The following is a 16089-nucleotide window of genomic DNA, read 5'->3' on the forward strand; positions in this document are numbered from 1 at the left end:
GCTGTATATCTAGATCGGCACTATTAGCTTCTGCGGTCGATAGAGACCCCTGTATCCTTGTCTGCAGTCCTTCGGGGCCTTCCTCTCTTGCTTTTTAGCTAGACCTTCTTAACTCTGTGATGTTTACTATGACGGCTAGCATTAATCCCTTCGAACCATAACTAGTGGTTTCATGAAATGGTTCTAGGGGTGCCTAGGAAACTTCTGCGGCTGTAGGTAAGGTTGAATTTATTTTATACAGATAAAATAATTCTCTTTGGGGGGATTCTGCCTGCGCAGATATCAGCATCTCTACCCCTGGTTTATCCTACTTCAGGATGGAGTCCAATCGCCAAAAAAAAACTTTGCACTATTGCAATATTCTATTGTAATAAATGATTGTTCAACTCTAAATACCCGTCTCTCCTGATTGAAATGTAGCTTAGCGAAAATTCAGACAGGAAGACATTGGGTACAGCTGGTTCATTCACAAGTCTTGCAGCGATTACTCCATTTGCTGATTGGGGGCGGGCCCGATGAATGAACCAACCATTTAGAGCCAGCCCAGTTGGATAAGCCTATCACAGAGTCGTTGGTAACACTTTAAAGTTGTGTTCTCTGCTGCTGTCAGTTGTCGTTTCAGCTCGCGTCATTTCGACCCTCCGCCACCCCAGGCTCCTCCAGTTGGAGTTGTGGCAACTCTTCTTCGACACCATCACCAGTGTCTGGACTCCATGGGGGGATTCTGCCTGCGCAGATATCAACATCTCTACCCCTGGTTTATCCTACTTCAGGATGGAGTCCAATCGCCAAAAAAAAACGTTGCACTATTGCAATATTCTATTGTAATAAATGATTGTTCAACTCTAAATACCCGTCTCTCCTGATTGAAATGTAACTATAAACTCACAGGAAGATTCTTGTAAAATATTTGATGGATAGTTAGCGGGAAAGTAGACACTTTTTAACTGCCTGTACCAATTTGTCTTTTGTCACATAGAAAGCCTTTTATTGTAGTTGTACTATTGGCTAAAGGCAAGCAAATAGTTTAAAATACAGTGGGTACGGAAAGTATTCAGACCCCTTTAAAATGTTCACTCTTTGTTTCAGTGCAGCCATTTGCCAAAATCAAAAAAGTTATGAATTGTATGTCTCATTCATGTAACTCAGCTCCATCTTGACAGAAAAAAACAAATGTAGACATTTTTGCAAATTTATTAAAGAAGAAAAACTGAAATCTCCCATGGTGCTCAGTCTTCCGAGTCTCAGTGGTGAGTAGAACCTTGGAGCTCTACAGCAGGCGTCTTCTTGGGGATGATGCAACACGTGGTCACACCTGGATTTGGGGATCCTGCCGTTCTTCAACAGATCCTCTCCAGCTCCGTCAGGTTGGTGAATGTTGGGGTTCAGGACTCTGCTGGGCCAGTCCACAAGGGTCCAGAGTTGTTCCCAAGCCACTCCTTTGAGCTGTGTGCTTAGGGTCATGGTCTTGTTGAAGGTGAACCTTCACAGTCTGAGGTCCAGAGCCTCTGAAGAGCTTTTCTTCAGGATATCTCTGTACTTGGCCTCATTCATCGTTCCTTCCATGTCAACCAGTCGTCCTGTCCCTGCAGCTGAAGCCTTTTCAAACCCCGTCAGAGGTTGACTCGCACAGGAAGCCTCTCGTGCCTGACCGGGCAATCGTGGAAAGGCGTGAGAGGCTCCCCACCGACCGACCGTCCGACTCTGCGACTGCGAGTCGTTTCCCCAGAATTCAGATTGTCAAAATGTTGGTTGATCCACCGTCAGGAAAAGAAGAAGAAGAAGAAGAAGTCGACGACGGGGAGGAATTTGACCAAGTGCACGATAGAACTCGGCCGGCTCTGCTTTTGATGATGATGATGATGATGACTGTAATAATGTGCGATAGGGCTCACACATACGTCTCTTTCCTCTCGGCAAAACTACTAGGCCGTCGTCCTTTCCAGCAGTACATGCCCAGCAATTCGGTAAAATACGGGATCATGTCGTGGGTGGCCTGCGACGCCAGATTCAGCTACGTTTGGAAGATGCAAGTCTACACCGGGAAGCCGAGCGGCGGACGCCCGGAAAAGAACCTGGGCACGAGGGTCGTGCTCGACGTGACCGAGGGCGTGACGGGGCGTGACGTCACGTGCAACAATTTCTTCACCTCCTACGAACTCACGCGGCGGCTCCTGATCAGGAACAACACCGTGGTCGGCACGGTGAGAAAGAACAAGCCCGAGCTCCCCACTGCGCTGCTCGCGTGCGGGCGCAGAGAATATGGTACTACAAGCTCCTTAAGATATGATGGTGCATCACCAATCAAGGCTTTGTAGGTTAAGAGAAGAATTTGAAAAGTGATTCTTGATTTTATGGGTAGCCAGTGCAGAGCAGCTAGTGCAGGAGTGATGTGATCTCTTTTCTTAGTTTTAGTGAGAATGCGAGCTGCAGCATTCTGGATCAACTGGAGGGACCTAAGAGACTTATTAGAGCAGCCTGATAATAAGGAGTTGACCTAAGAGGCTTATTAGAGCAGCCTGATAATAAGGAGTTGCAGTAATCCAGTCTCGAAGTAACGAACGCGTGAACCAATTTTTCTGCATCTTTTTGAGACAAGATGTGCCTGATTTTTTAAATATTACGTTGATGAAAGAATGCAGTCCTTGAGATTTGCTTTACGTGGGAGTTAAAGGACAAGTCCCGATCAAAGATAACGCCGAGATAATTTACAGTGGTGTTGGATGCTAGGGCAATGCCGTCTACAGAAACCACATCACCAGATAATTGATCTCTGAGGTGCTCAGGGCCGATTAAAATTACTTCGGTTATGTCTGAGTTTAACATCAAGAAGTTGCAGGTCATCCATGTTTTTATGTCTTTAAGACATGCTTGAATTTTACTGAGTTGGTTGGTCTCCTCTGGTTTTATCGATAGATATAGTTGAGTATCATCTGCATAACAATGAAAGTTAATGGAGTGTTTCCTGAAAATATTGCCCAGAGGAAGCATGTGTAAGGTAAATAAAATGTTCATCTCTTCATCACACATTATTAAGTCTGCTTTCTCTCCTGAGTCCTTGTGACTCCTGAAGATTTCTTCCCTTTTTTCCCCGTGAAGGGTTGTTTGGGAGTTGTTCCTAATCTGATGTGAGGTTAAAGGTCAGGGATGTCTATGTGTACAGATTGTAAAGTGCTCTGAGAGAAATGTAATTGAATTGTAATTTGTGAGAATGGGCTCTACAAATAAACTGAATTGAATTTAAAAAACTGAATTAATTTGCAAGGATTTTTACATTAGTTTAGTCAAGATGGTGCTGAGTGACATTAATGAGACATACAATTAACTTTTTGGATTTGATCAAATGGCTGCACTGAAACTAAGAGTGCACATTCCGTAACCACTGTATTTTAAACTTTTTGCTCAGCTCAATTTCAAGATTGTTTTACCAAAGTCTATGGATGTTGTCCCCAGGTTCGGCTATGGAGCTCAATTCGTGTGGGAAAAACACAAAATCAAATAGTTGAGATTTAAGGGTTTTTACTGAACATAAAGAACAACTTAAATCAAGTACACATATTTAAAATGAAAAAGAAACGTTGTCTTAGTGGGCAGTCATCATGTTCATCCAACTCGTGGGTAGCTCGCCATCTTCATCTGATACAAATTTGTATCAGCTCAAAAACCTGACCTATACAAAAGGTCACATAAAAACAGTTAATTCAATACACATGTTTTCAAGAGCAGTAACCAAAAGCACTGACAGTCAGGGCAAATACAAAGGAAAAGAAAAAACATGTAATATAACAAAATGGGAGTCTAACATTGACACAAAATATGCGAAGCACATTGCACAGTCCACAACACAAAATTCACTGAAAAGTAGTCAAGGTGCACTCGCGCTGCACTCACCGCTGTCTGCACCTAATCGAAACAGGAAGTGGCCACCCTTGACCCGGATATTTATTAGGACTCGGGTCCTGGATTGGCCAATAAAAAGATGTTCCTTCCTGAGCCAATCAGTGGGTTACACTTGCCTTTAGCTGATAGTACAACTATAATAAAAGGCTTTCTAGGTGACACAAGACACTAATTGGTACAGGCAGTTAAAAAGTGTCTCTACTTTCCTGCTAACTATCCATTAAATCTTTGACAAGAATCTTCCTGTGACTTTATAGTTACATAGAAACGTATTGCTTGAGAATTATACAAAACAATGGGATCTGTATGAGAAAGTGCAACACAATTTCCGTAGCACAAAGTGAACTTGCAAAAGTCTCTTTATGTCGATTTTAAAACATTCCAGGGAAAAGCATTCTCATAATAAATCTGTAGTATTGATCAACTTTACATTGTTCTCATTTCACTTGAAAGTCTTTTTTATCTCTTCACAACTCATCAACAGACGTCACACTCAAACTTGTTAAACTTTTAGAAGGATTCAAGTTTCACTGACTGTTGGACATCAGACCGTGGATGTGTTGATGTGTTGATGATATAGTTGTGCATTGAGTCAGTGACAGTAAAGTTCATTATAACTCAGGAATTAATATCAGTTTGACACTTTTCACCATTATGACACGAGAAGAATTTACTAGACAAGTTTTCATGAGACTAAAAACCTGTTGGATGTAAACTGTGTGGACAGAGAGGGTTGAGGCGCTTGGACCTCCACTACATCCTGGTTATCAGGAGGAGGGCGCCCCCTGGTGGTGAGCTTCACTTTCACATTGCACTTGTTGACCTGCCGTGATGTTCGCGACAGGAAGACGTGGACACACTTCACTGAGCCTTCCGCAGCTTTATGAGATATTTAAAGTGATGGACATTCACACCATGTCAGTCTGCTGACGGGAGTCACCCCCTGGGACACGGATGCTGCGTTCAGGGCACATGGGGAAGGTGGGAGAGAAGAGCGTCACCTTTACAAACAGTTTCCCCATCAGCTCTCAGGTTGTAAATAGTATTTCTGGAATGTGAGGTTTGAGGCTGTGGGTTAAAGTTTCTCTGACTTCTTTAATTATGATGAAAGAACATAGTAATACTTGTAAATAATCAACTCCACAGTATGTGTTGTCTCATGTGTGTCAGGACTCAACAAATCCTCCACAGACCCAAACATGACCACATTATTTAAAAAAATTAAAGGTTTTTAAGTGTGTGTGATGAATATTTTGTAAAAAGCAACAATTGACATCAAACTGTCTCATTTCTCTGTGACCAAGATGTGTTAGAGGAACGTTGAAAGCTCAGAGACGGACTGACACATGTTCTCTGCTCTCAACAGGAACTCTGGACTTTGTGCTGTTTCAGGAGGAAAACTGACTCAGTTATTCTCCCTTATTAGTTTAATATTTCATGCATTAGCTTCGTATGAAACCCTGAAAATAAAACAAGAAGAAAGTACTTTGTTCATTCTTGAATCAAGAAATACTTTATTTATCATATTGATTTCGATACTTTATTTTATAATACAACATAGTACATCTTTTCAATATTGATTGGGACAACAACAACAACAACAACATGTAGTCTCACAGTTGTATTTACAGAATACTTTGCATAAAGTTGTAAGAACGAAATACCTCCAATAAAGAAGCTCTGGTTCTCTCTTTAAGACCCATGCAGGGGAACAGAAACTTAAATTAAAAAATAACTCAATAACAATACTCATCAAACATGTAGAGCTCATAGCATTTTACATTTCCCTGCAGAACAATATGAGTTCAGGTAAACAAAGATCATCATGAGCAGCGAGAGCCTCCATGACTAAACACACACTCACATTATAAGTGATGTCGTAGAACAGAGTGTGTTGAGAAACACTTTCAATAATAGTATGAATAAATTATCTTTTAATTAATTCATCTTCTCAATTGTCATGGTTACTTATTGTGTTGCTTTGTTGCAGATCTGCTCTGTGAGGATAGTGTTTCTACTGATTTCAATACCTTAGTTACTCCGACTGCCCATCTATGTACCCAAGGCTCTTTGTAGGCCTGAGGTCAGAGAAGAGGTTGCACTTTGACCAGTTCACTTTGAGGGGACCTTGTTTCTGAGTTTGTGTTTACCGTTAACTGTGAATCACTCAAGTTGTGTCCGTCTCTGATTGGACGATGGGCTTCCCCCAGATAGTGTTAGTACATAGAGTCCTCCCTGAAAGAGGAAAGGAAAAAGACTAGTAGGCTTTAGTGTCTTCTCAGCAAAGACAGAGGAAAGTCTGACTGAAATATTGTAATTCATAGACACAGATGTGTGAGAGCAGAGCAGCCACAACGTTTGGGAGTTGGAGTTTCAAAACGCTCCAGACTCCGGACCTGAGGTGAGATTTGATCAGATTCTACTCAGAAAAACTCCACGACCACAACGAGCTCCCACCAGGTCTATCACCCAGTTACAAAATGCCTCGTGATGTTTTCCCAACACTGCTGCTGCTGCTGTCCCTTTCTGTGTGTGGGGCGTCCCGCGTCTGCCTGAAGGACCCAGAGTCAGCCTACAGGTTCACTGGAGCTGTGTGTCGCCTCACCTACCCTGCAGCTGTTGTGTGTGAGTGGGATTTTGACTCCATTTTGATGTTCTTCATTCATCGATGTAATCAATGTAATATTTCATTCTTTTGTTAAACAATGAACCTAAACTGCTGTGATCAGGAGTTCTTCGATTATTTCAGACTAGTGGTAGTGATTTTCAAAATTAAAACCACATTTTATTCCCAGTCATGAAACTGTGGACCAGCTCTTGACCCCCGAAGACTACTGGAGGGGTCCTGGGAGCCCAGGCAAACTAACTTTTGAAATGGAAAAAATTGCAACAGAATTTATGGGAGCCCAACCAGTCTACATGTGCTTTGTGGACTTGGAGAAGGCTTTAGACCGGGTCCCTCTGGGTTGTTGTAGGGGGTGCTGCGAGAGTCTGGGGTTCTGGACTCGTTGCAACGGGCTATCCGGTCTCTGTAGACCTGCAGTAGGAGCTGTGTTCACATTAAGTTAGACCCGGTCCCCGTGGTGTCGGCCTCCACCAGGGCTGCCCTCCATCACCGGTCCTGTTTGTGATTTCATGGACAGGATATCTAGGAGCAGCCTGGAGGTGGAGCAGGTCAGGTTTGGGGGTGGAGCAGGTCAGGTTTGAGGTGGAGCAGGTCAGGTTTGGGGTGGAGCAGGTCAGGTTTGGGGGTGGAGCAGGTCAGGTTTGGGGTGTAGCAGGTCAGGTTTGGGGGTGGAGCAGGTCAGGTTTGGGGTGGAGCAGGTCAGGTTTGGGGTGGAGCAGGTCAGGTTTGGGGTGAAGCAGGTCAGGTTTGGGGTGAAGCAGGTCAGGTTTGGGGTGGAGCAGGTCAGGTTTGGGGTGAAGCAGGTCAGGTTTGGGGTGAAGCAGGTCAGGTTTGGGGTGGAGCAGGTCAGGTTTGGGGGTGAGAGTCAGCACCTCCGAATGAGGCCGTGGTGGTCTGAGGGAACCGGGGGACTGATCCTCCAGGTGGGGACATAGAGCCTCAAGAGAAGGAGCTCGAGGACCTCAGTGTCTAGTTCACGAGTGAGGGGAAGATGGAGAGAGATGGAGGAGGATGGAGAGAGATGGAGGAGGGTGGAGAGAGATGGATGAAGATCGGTGGAGCAGAGAAACAGAATAAAAAATTAATGGGTTCCTATGGAGCAAAGCTTTAAATCCGCTTAAACTTTTTCAACTTCAAAAGCTTACAATGTCGGCATACCTTGAGCTAAATACACCACTCCACCTTTTAAATGTTGAAAAAATCTTCAGCTATAACTTTATACTTCATCTTTTTTTGATAACTCTTATAGTTATTTAAGTGTCCCCCTTTTAGTTTGATGTGTTTTTCCAGCTCCTCTTGGAGTTTTCAATGATTGTGTGTGTGAAAGTCTAGAGCTGTGACGTCATCGCTAGAGGGGAAGGCTGCGTCAGGATCTTGCGGAGAAAACGATTGTATATCGTCACTACGGCTGCAATTCTCACTCTTTAGGCATTGTTTTCTGGAACAGTAATAGTGAATCTTGTGCTTGTGGTAGACATGTGGCTATGGACCCCAACAGTTTCCCAGATCTTTCGAGAGGAGCCTTAACGAGGGAGCAAGTCCACATGTTGCCCCACAGAGCACCATCACATCTTTCCCTCCAGAGAGATTTCTCACAGACAATCGTACCTGATTTCTAAATCGCCGCTAGAGACAGTCCCGACAGTCCCACCGTTCACACTATATGTTCATCAATTCATCCTTCCTCTCTATATTGGTGAAAGAAATGGAGCGACGGATATCTGACTTTTTGAGATAGTCGATAGGAGTTCCCTAGCTTTAACTCCATGTTAAAACAGGCAACTGTCTTCCCTTTTTACATTACATTACATTACATGTCATTTAGCTGACGCTTTTATCCAAAGCGACTTACAATCCTGTTACAATCATACACCGTAGACGCAGCTACAGGGAGCAATTCAGGGTTAAGTGTCTTGCTCAAGGACACATCGACGAGGGCAGGGATTGAACCTCCAACCCCGATTGAAAGACGGACCTGCTACCCACTGACCCTTTGAAGTGATCACTATGGCAACCTTTGATGTTTGATGCACACAGGTGTTCTCATTAGACAACTGTTGTGGCTGGATTTCTTCCTTTTTGGTCCATTCTGACTAATCTCTTAACCTGATCATATAAACTTGTATCTCTCTCCTATCTGACTGCTGGTGAGACGCCACAGGATACTCACCCTCTGGACCTCAGTAATCAAACACCCACAGGACACAGAGAGTTTGGATCAGAGTTCAATTCACGTAGATTTATTTGTAACCAACAGTTTCACAAATAAACCTGGTCTGGGTCCGGTATTAAAGACAACGACCTCCCTCCACATCTGTCTTTCCCAAGCCCCGAACAAACACATACACATATTATTTATACATCAGCCTCAATGCAGGTGCCGCCTCCGTCCACTCCCTCATTACATATTAGTTCTCGTCACTCAGAGTGACCTAAGGTGTGACCCCTGTCCCAGTCCAAGCTGGTTACTTTAAGGAATGTGGAGGTTTCTTGCTGACGTCTCCCCTCCTCGTTACTTCTCTTATCGTTATTGTGTCTGAGCCTCCTGGTCCTCTCTGCAGTCTCCTCTCTACCGGTTCAGACTGGAGCAGCACAAGGCCGCTGGGTCTATCTCTGTCTGGCGTTGTTGACCCTCGTCTGAGGGAGAGAGCTGTGTGTGCCCTCTGAATCATCTTTGTAGATGTCATTTCAGCCTAATATAACACAATGTAAAAGTTTAATACACCCTATGTATATATGTTGTGGAAACACATTATTTGAAACATTTTAACCACCACATTACCAAAGACACACACACACACACACAGATTCTTACATGTACACATTACACATAGACAGCCTCTCTTGGTGGATAGGAAGAGAAGTGGATGTCATGCTAGCATGACGTTAGCTTGTGTTCGACAAAATGGCTGACTGTGTCTGTGTCCAGGGGCGGACTGGGGGGGGAAAGTGGCCCGGGAGTTACTGTCAGACCGGCCCACTCAATACACGGTGCGCTGCCCACTCAATGCATCGCACGTATCGACCAGTCAGTGGCTTCCTTTGAAATACACTCATACGCTTACCATTATTTTGGACCATTAGAAATCATATCATATTTATTTTGTTTTTAATAACATTTGGCTCCACCAATTTGCCTGGATGGGCACGTGAAATAAAATGATCCTGCTATTGTAACACTCTAACATGACATATTTGAGTTTAGTTAATTCTTTTTAATCTATTGACAGCCCTCGTTCATATACAACAACAAAAATTCAAGGAGTGTATGCCGGCTTATATTTTGAGTGTCTTTCTTTTAAAAAACATATTCATTATTTCAAACTCATCGTAAATGAACATTTGAATGTAACACATTTCGAGGACTTTTCCAAAACTTTTGGCATTGCAAGTACTGTACGAACCCTGCTTATGGAGCTCTTCTGTCATATTAATCTATTTTCATTGTATTTAGGAGCTCAATGTTTTGGGAGTTTGTTTATTTATAAAGTAACTTCACAAATGACCTGTCTAATATTGCCCTATAATTAATAAATGTTCCTTGCAGAATATGTATATACGCCTTACAGTGAAGGAGCTAAGTGAGGCTTTTCATCCAACAGGTGGGGCTCAGCTTGATGCTTCCAGCCAGCAGACCATGATGGACATGGACCACACTAAATATACAATTAGGGTTCTATGCAAGCTATCGTGCATGTGTATTTACACGACTCTGTGTAACCTCGTTATCGGGATGCGCAACTTCTTCCTCGGCCTCGTCCTCCTCCAGCTGGGCATGGTCCTCCTCTGCGTCACAGAGAAACAACAGAGACAGAGCAGACCAGAGAGAACACAGCATGGAGCCCACGCGTTTCATTACAACGTAAGAGTCTCACCGCTGTCATCCTCATCTAGCCTGCTCCTCATCTTCCTCTTCCTTCCTCTCCTCCCTTTCTTCGGGGGTGGGTCTCCATTCTCGGCATCCTCCACCTCCCCAGTTCTCCCAGTGGCGAGCCATGGTGTTCTAGGAGAACACACCGTTAGACGGTCTGATAATACTAATAACTAGTCACTCGTTCGTAACTGTGGCAGCTGTCCCCAATCTGGCCTCGGCTGCTGGCTGGTTGCCAATCAGTCAGCAGCTGCTTGTATAAAAGGGCAGCAGAGCTGGAGGGACGGCAGAGTGAGCAGACGCGTAGTGTTGCGGTCTGCTCGGTGTGTGTGTGAGACCAAATAAACATGTCTTTCAACAAAACCTCTCTGTGCCTGGTGGATCCTTGGTGCTGGTGGGGGAAACCCACAGGTAGCGGCAGCAGTCCTGCTACACTGGAGCCCAACGTGGGGCCCCCTGGAACCCAGTGCCTGAAAGGGATGGAGCCAGACCAGGAAGAGGAGCTGATGAGCAGCTTGGGCCAGATGCTGGCCAGAATCGAGGAGATGGGGCGGGCACAGGCGGAGGAGAACCGCCTGTTCCCCGAGACCCTCCAAAACCCGCCGGTGCTGTGGCAGACTCCCGTTCCCCGTGACCCGTCGCCGCAGCCGACCCCGAGCCCCGGGAGCCGTCGGAGCTGCCGACCTCCGAGCCGTCGGAGCTGCCGACCCCAGAGCCCCAGGAGCCGTCGGAGCGGCCGACCTCCGAGCCGTCGGAGCGGCCAAACCCCGAGGTCCAGGACGCGTCGGAGCTGCCGACCTCCGAGCCCCAGGACCCGTCGGAGCTGCCGACCTCCGAGGTCCCGGACCTCCGAGCCCCAGGACCCGTCGGAGCTGCCGACCTCCGAGGTCCCGGACCCGTTGGAGCTGCCGACCTCCGAGCCTCAGGACCCGTCGGAGCGGCCGACCTCCGAGCCGTCGGAGCTGCCGACCCCCGAGGTCCAGGAGCTGCCGAGGTCCAGGACACGTCGGAGCTGCCGACCCCCGAGCCCCAGGACCCGGCGGCGCTGCCGACGACCCATGGTCCCCGCACCCGGCGCGCTACCGACCCCTGATCCCCGGCCCGTCCCCATCTGCGGGCTTCAGCTCCCCGTTCCCCCGTCCCGGTCCCCAGAGCCCCACGTCCAGTCCCGGCGGTCCTGGCTCCCCATTCCCCGCCAGGGCTTCAGCCCCGTCCCCGTCCGAAACCCAGAGCCCCCACATCCTAAACCCGGTCCCCCAAAGCCCCACATCCCGAGCCGGTCCCCAGAGCCCCCGTCCCGAGCCGGTCCCCCAGAGCCCCCACGTCCCGAGCCTGGTCCCCCAGAGCCCCCTCCTCCACCCAAGCTCTCATGGGGGGAGAATGGGTTAGGCGGATGAGCGCCTAAATCGGGTGGTGGGGATATGTGGCAGCTGTCCCCAATCTGGCCTCGGCTGCTGGCTGGTTGCCAATCAGTCAGCTGCTGTGACTGATTGGCAATCAGTCAGCAGCTGCTTGTATAAAAGGGCAGCAGAGCTGGAGGGACAGGAGAGTGAGCAGACGCGTAGTGTTGCGGTCTGCTCGGTGTGTGTGTGAGACCAAATAAACATGTCTTTCAACAAAACCTCTCTGTGCCTGGCGGATCCTTGGTGCTGGTGGGGGAAACCCACGGGTAGCGGCAGCAGTCCTGCTACAGTAACACGGCTAGAAAGAGTGTGGTTATCCTGCGAGTGAAAGTCTTGCTGCACTTGGGGCGAAGGCGGTGAGGATGAAGTTGGGGTCGTTGTAGCGTTTAAAGTGCATCTCCAGCAGCTGCTTATTGAAGCAGCTGCTGGTCGGATGGACGGTCGGTCGGTGGGGAGCCTCTCACGCCTTTCCGCGATTGCCCGGTCAGGCGCGAGAGGTTTCCTGAGCGAGTGAACCTCTGACGGGTTTATTTTAAACTATTTGCTTGCCTTTAGACAATAGTACAATGACAATAAAAGGTTTTCTAGGTAACAAAAGACACTAATTTGTAAAGGCAGTTAAAAAGTATCTCTACTTTCCCGCTAACTATCCATCAACTCTTTTACAAGAATCTTCCTGTGAGTTTATAGTTACATAGAAACGTATTTCTTGAGAATTATACAAAACAATGGGTCTGTAAGAGAAAGTGTAACAAAGTTTCCGTAACACAAAGTGAACTTGAAAACGTCTCTTTATGTAGATTTTAAAACATTACAGGGAAAATGCATTTTAAATACAGACATATTTGTACAGAGTTTTTAGTTTGTTTTTAGTTTGCTACTTTAAAGATAATCAGTATGTTGTCATTGATTTTAATAGAGAGATAGATAGATAGATATGTATTTTATTCATCCCCAAGGGGAAATTTGTCGTAACAGTAGCAGCACCAATAAACTAAACACACAAGAATAAAAAATAAAATATAAAAAACAGGGATGAAAGATGAAGATGTATACAAGAAGTATACAAAGTAAAATATAAAATTATATATATATGTATATATACAACATATATGCATACACAATACAATACTAATGACAAATTAAATTAAATATAAAAATATTAAATATAGATAGTGTGCAAAATGCAAAGTGTGTGTATGTGTGTGGTGTAAATGAAAATGAAGTATGTGTGTAGTGTAAGTAAATGAAATGTGTGAAGTGCAGATCAACATAGTGTAGATATGAAGTTATTATTGCAGTTATTGCGATCTGGCAAGAGGTGATCTGTTGTAGAGCCTCATAGCCGTCGGCAGGAATGTTCTCCTGTATCTGTCCTTGTGGCAGCGGAGCGTGAGGAGACGTCTGGAGAAAGTCCTCCTCTGTCCCTGTAGGAGGTGGTGGAGAGGGTGGTCCGGGTTGTCCAATATGGACAGCAGTTTCTTCAACGTCCTCCTCTCCACCACCTGTTCCAGGTGCTCCAGCTGGCAGCCGATGATGGAGCCAGCCTTCCTAAACAGTTTGTTAAGACGGCTGGTGTCACCGGCTCCGATGCTGCTCCCCCAGCAGACAATGGCAAAGTGCAGCACACTGGCGACAACCGACTTGTAGAATAACTCCAGCATCTTGCTGCACACCTTGAAGGATCGAAGCTTTCTCAGGAAAAAGATTTGACTCATCCCCTTCTTGTACACAGCGTTGATGTTGGCCTTCCAGTTCCGTGTTGTACTGGAAGTCAGTGGTGTACAGTGTGAAGAGGAAGGGAGACAGAACAGTTCCCTGTGGGGCTCCAACATCACTGACCACCGTTCCAGACAGCACACGGCCCATTCTGACAAACTGTGGTCTGCCTGTGAGGTAGTCAGTGATCCAGGAGATGGTGGACGCGTCTACACCGACCACCCGCAGCTTCTCACTCAGCAGCAGTGGTTGGATGGTGTTAAATGCACTGGAGAAGTCAAAGAAAGTGACTCTCACAGAGACACCGGTTCCATCCAGGTGCGACTGAGCTCATTGCAGCAGGTAGATGATGGCGTCGTCCACTCCCACATGAGGCTGGTAAGCAAATTGCAGAGGGTCCAGCGATGATTTCACCTGCGGCGGAGGTGGGCCAAGACCAGCCTCTCCAGCACTTTCATCACATGGGAGGTGAGGGCGACGGTCTGGTCGTTTAGGCCAGATGGTGTTGACTTCTTTGGGACAGGGACCAGGCACGACGTCTTCCAGAGCACCGGGACCTCCCCCTGCCTCAGGCTGAGGTTGAAGAGGTGCTGCAGGACACCAGACAGCTGGGTGGCGCAGGTCTTTAGGACCCTGGGGCTGATGCCATCAGGACCTTCCGCCCTGCGCTGGTGTAGTTTCTCCAGCTGTCTTCTCACCTGGTCAGTAGTCACAGAGAGAGGGGGGAGGGTGGAAGAGCCCATTGATGTTGAGGGCTCGGTGGATGTGCAGCTCAGCAGGGGGGACAGAGGGGGAGGAGGTGTTTGGGAGGTGTGATGTGTGGAGGAGACAGGAGAGGGCTGTGGACTAAACCTGTTGAAGAAACAGTTCAGCTCGTTGGCCCTCTCCAGGGAGCCCCCTGGCTGTCTCCCTCCCACCTTGAAGCCAGTTATCTGCTTCATCCCAGTCCACACCTCCCTTGAGTTGTTCAGCTGGAGTTTGGCCTCCAGCTTCCTCCTGTAGGAGTCCTTGCCCTCCCTGAGCTTCACCTTCAGGTTGCGCTGGGCTCTCCTCAGCTCATCCCTGTCCCCAGACCTAAAAGCAGCTTTCTTCATGTTAAGAAGCGCCTTCAGGTCCCTGGTGATCCAGGGCTTGTTGTTGGGGAAGCAGCGCACAGTCCGTGATGGGATGGTGGTGTGTTCACAGAACTTGATGTATTCCGTGATGCAGTCGGTCATCCTGTTGATGTCCTCCCCATGCGATCCACACAGCACATCCCAGTCCGTTGATTCGAAGCAGTCCTGCAGAGCGTCATCAGCCTCCAGAGACCACCTCCTCACAGTCCTGGTGGTCACCGGCAGCCTCTTCACCAGAGGAACATACCTGGGTGTCAGCCGGACCAGGTCATGATCAGACCTGCCGAGGGGGGGAAGGGCAGTGGCACTGTATGCATCCTTAGTATTAGCATACAGCAAGTCCAGAGTTTTATTGTTCCTTGTTGGGCAGTCTATATATTGATGGAAGGTTGGCAGAGCTTTATCCAATGTGGTGTGGTTAAAATCACCAGTGATAGCCATGAAAGCTCCAGGCTGTTGATTCAGCAGTGCAGGACACAGTGGAGTGGATGGTGTCCACTGCTTCCTCAGCGTCAGCTGATGGTGGCACGTAAACGACAACCACAATGGCGGACGTGAACTCCCTCGGCAGATAATAAGGGTGCATCCCCACGGCCAGCAGTTCAATGTTTGGGCTACAGAAGCGCTCCTTCACACACATGGTCGGGATTACACCACCGTTCATTCACATAAACAGCGATCCCGCCCCCTCTCTTCTTATCGCTCTGTGTAGCGTCTCTGTCCGCCCGCACAGTCCTGAAGCCGGGCACAGACGCGCTGTGATCCGGATAGTCCGTGTGCAGCCACGTCTCAGTAAAACACAAGAGGCTGCTCTCACGGAAGATCCTCTCAGTCATTACCAGCGCGCCAAGCTCATCCGTCTTATTCGCCAAAGACCTCACGTTCCCCGTTATGATCGCCGGTACCGAGGGTTTGTATCGCCTCGTTTTAGCCCTCCTCTTGGCACCCGACCTGCAGCCCCGAGCCCTTCTCCGTAGCTCCACCGGGATCACAGGTCTGTCTCCAGGCAGAAGCTGCGGCCTGCACAGCGCGATCAGCTGAGCGCGCGAGTAGACGGTCCCAGTCATTGTTTGTTGTGGCTTTCCGATACACACGACGAAGTGAACTAAATGCCACGGGAAAAGTTGCAAAAAAAGTAGTTACTGTCCATTGTCCGACCGTAATTTAGACCAACGTGAAAGAAAAGGAAAAGAAAAAGAGAGGAAAAGTGGAAAAAAAAGACAACAAAATAAAGCAAATGGGCAGCTACTGCAACAGGCAGCCGTTGGCACTGCGCCATCTTGGAATAAAGATTCAACAAATGATAAAAAAAGACTGCCTTCCATCTCATTTACTAACAAATGACATGGGAAACAATTAAAAACATTTTACTTTTTTTGAAATCAACACATTAAAAATAGAACAACTTACAGATTAAATGTGTCACGAATGGAAGAAACACATTCTATCCTGTAT

General features: G+C 47.1%; 1 protein-coding gene across 7 annotated transcripts in view; it reads right to left on the reverse strand.

The window, feature by feature from the left end:
• LOC130194756 (MTOR-associated protein MEAK7-like) overlaps nt 1-16089 on the reverse strand; it is a 232959-nt gene that overhangs the window by 82385 nt on the left and 134485 nt on the right. The window lies entirely within an intron of this gene.

Source organism: Pseudoliparis swirei, chromosome 6 (genome assembly GCF_029220125.1).
Source record: "Pseudoliparis swirei isolate HS2019 ecotype Mariana Trench chromosome 6, NWPU_hadal_v1, whole genome shotgun sequence".
Taxonomy (NCBI): Eukaryota; Metazoa; Chordata; class Actinopteri; order Perciformes; family Liparidae; genus Pseudoliparis; species Pseudoliparis swirei.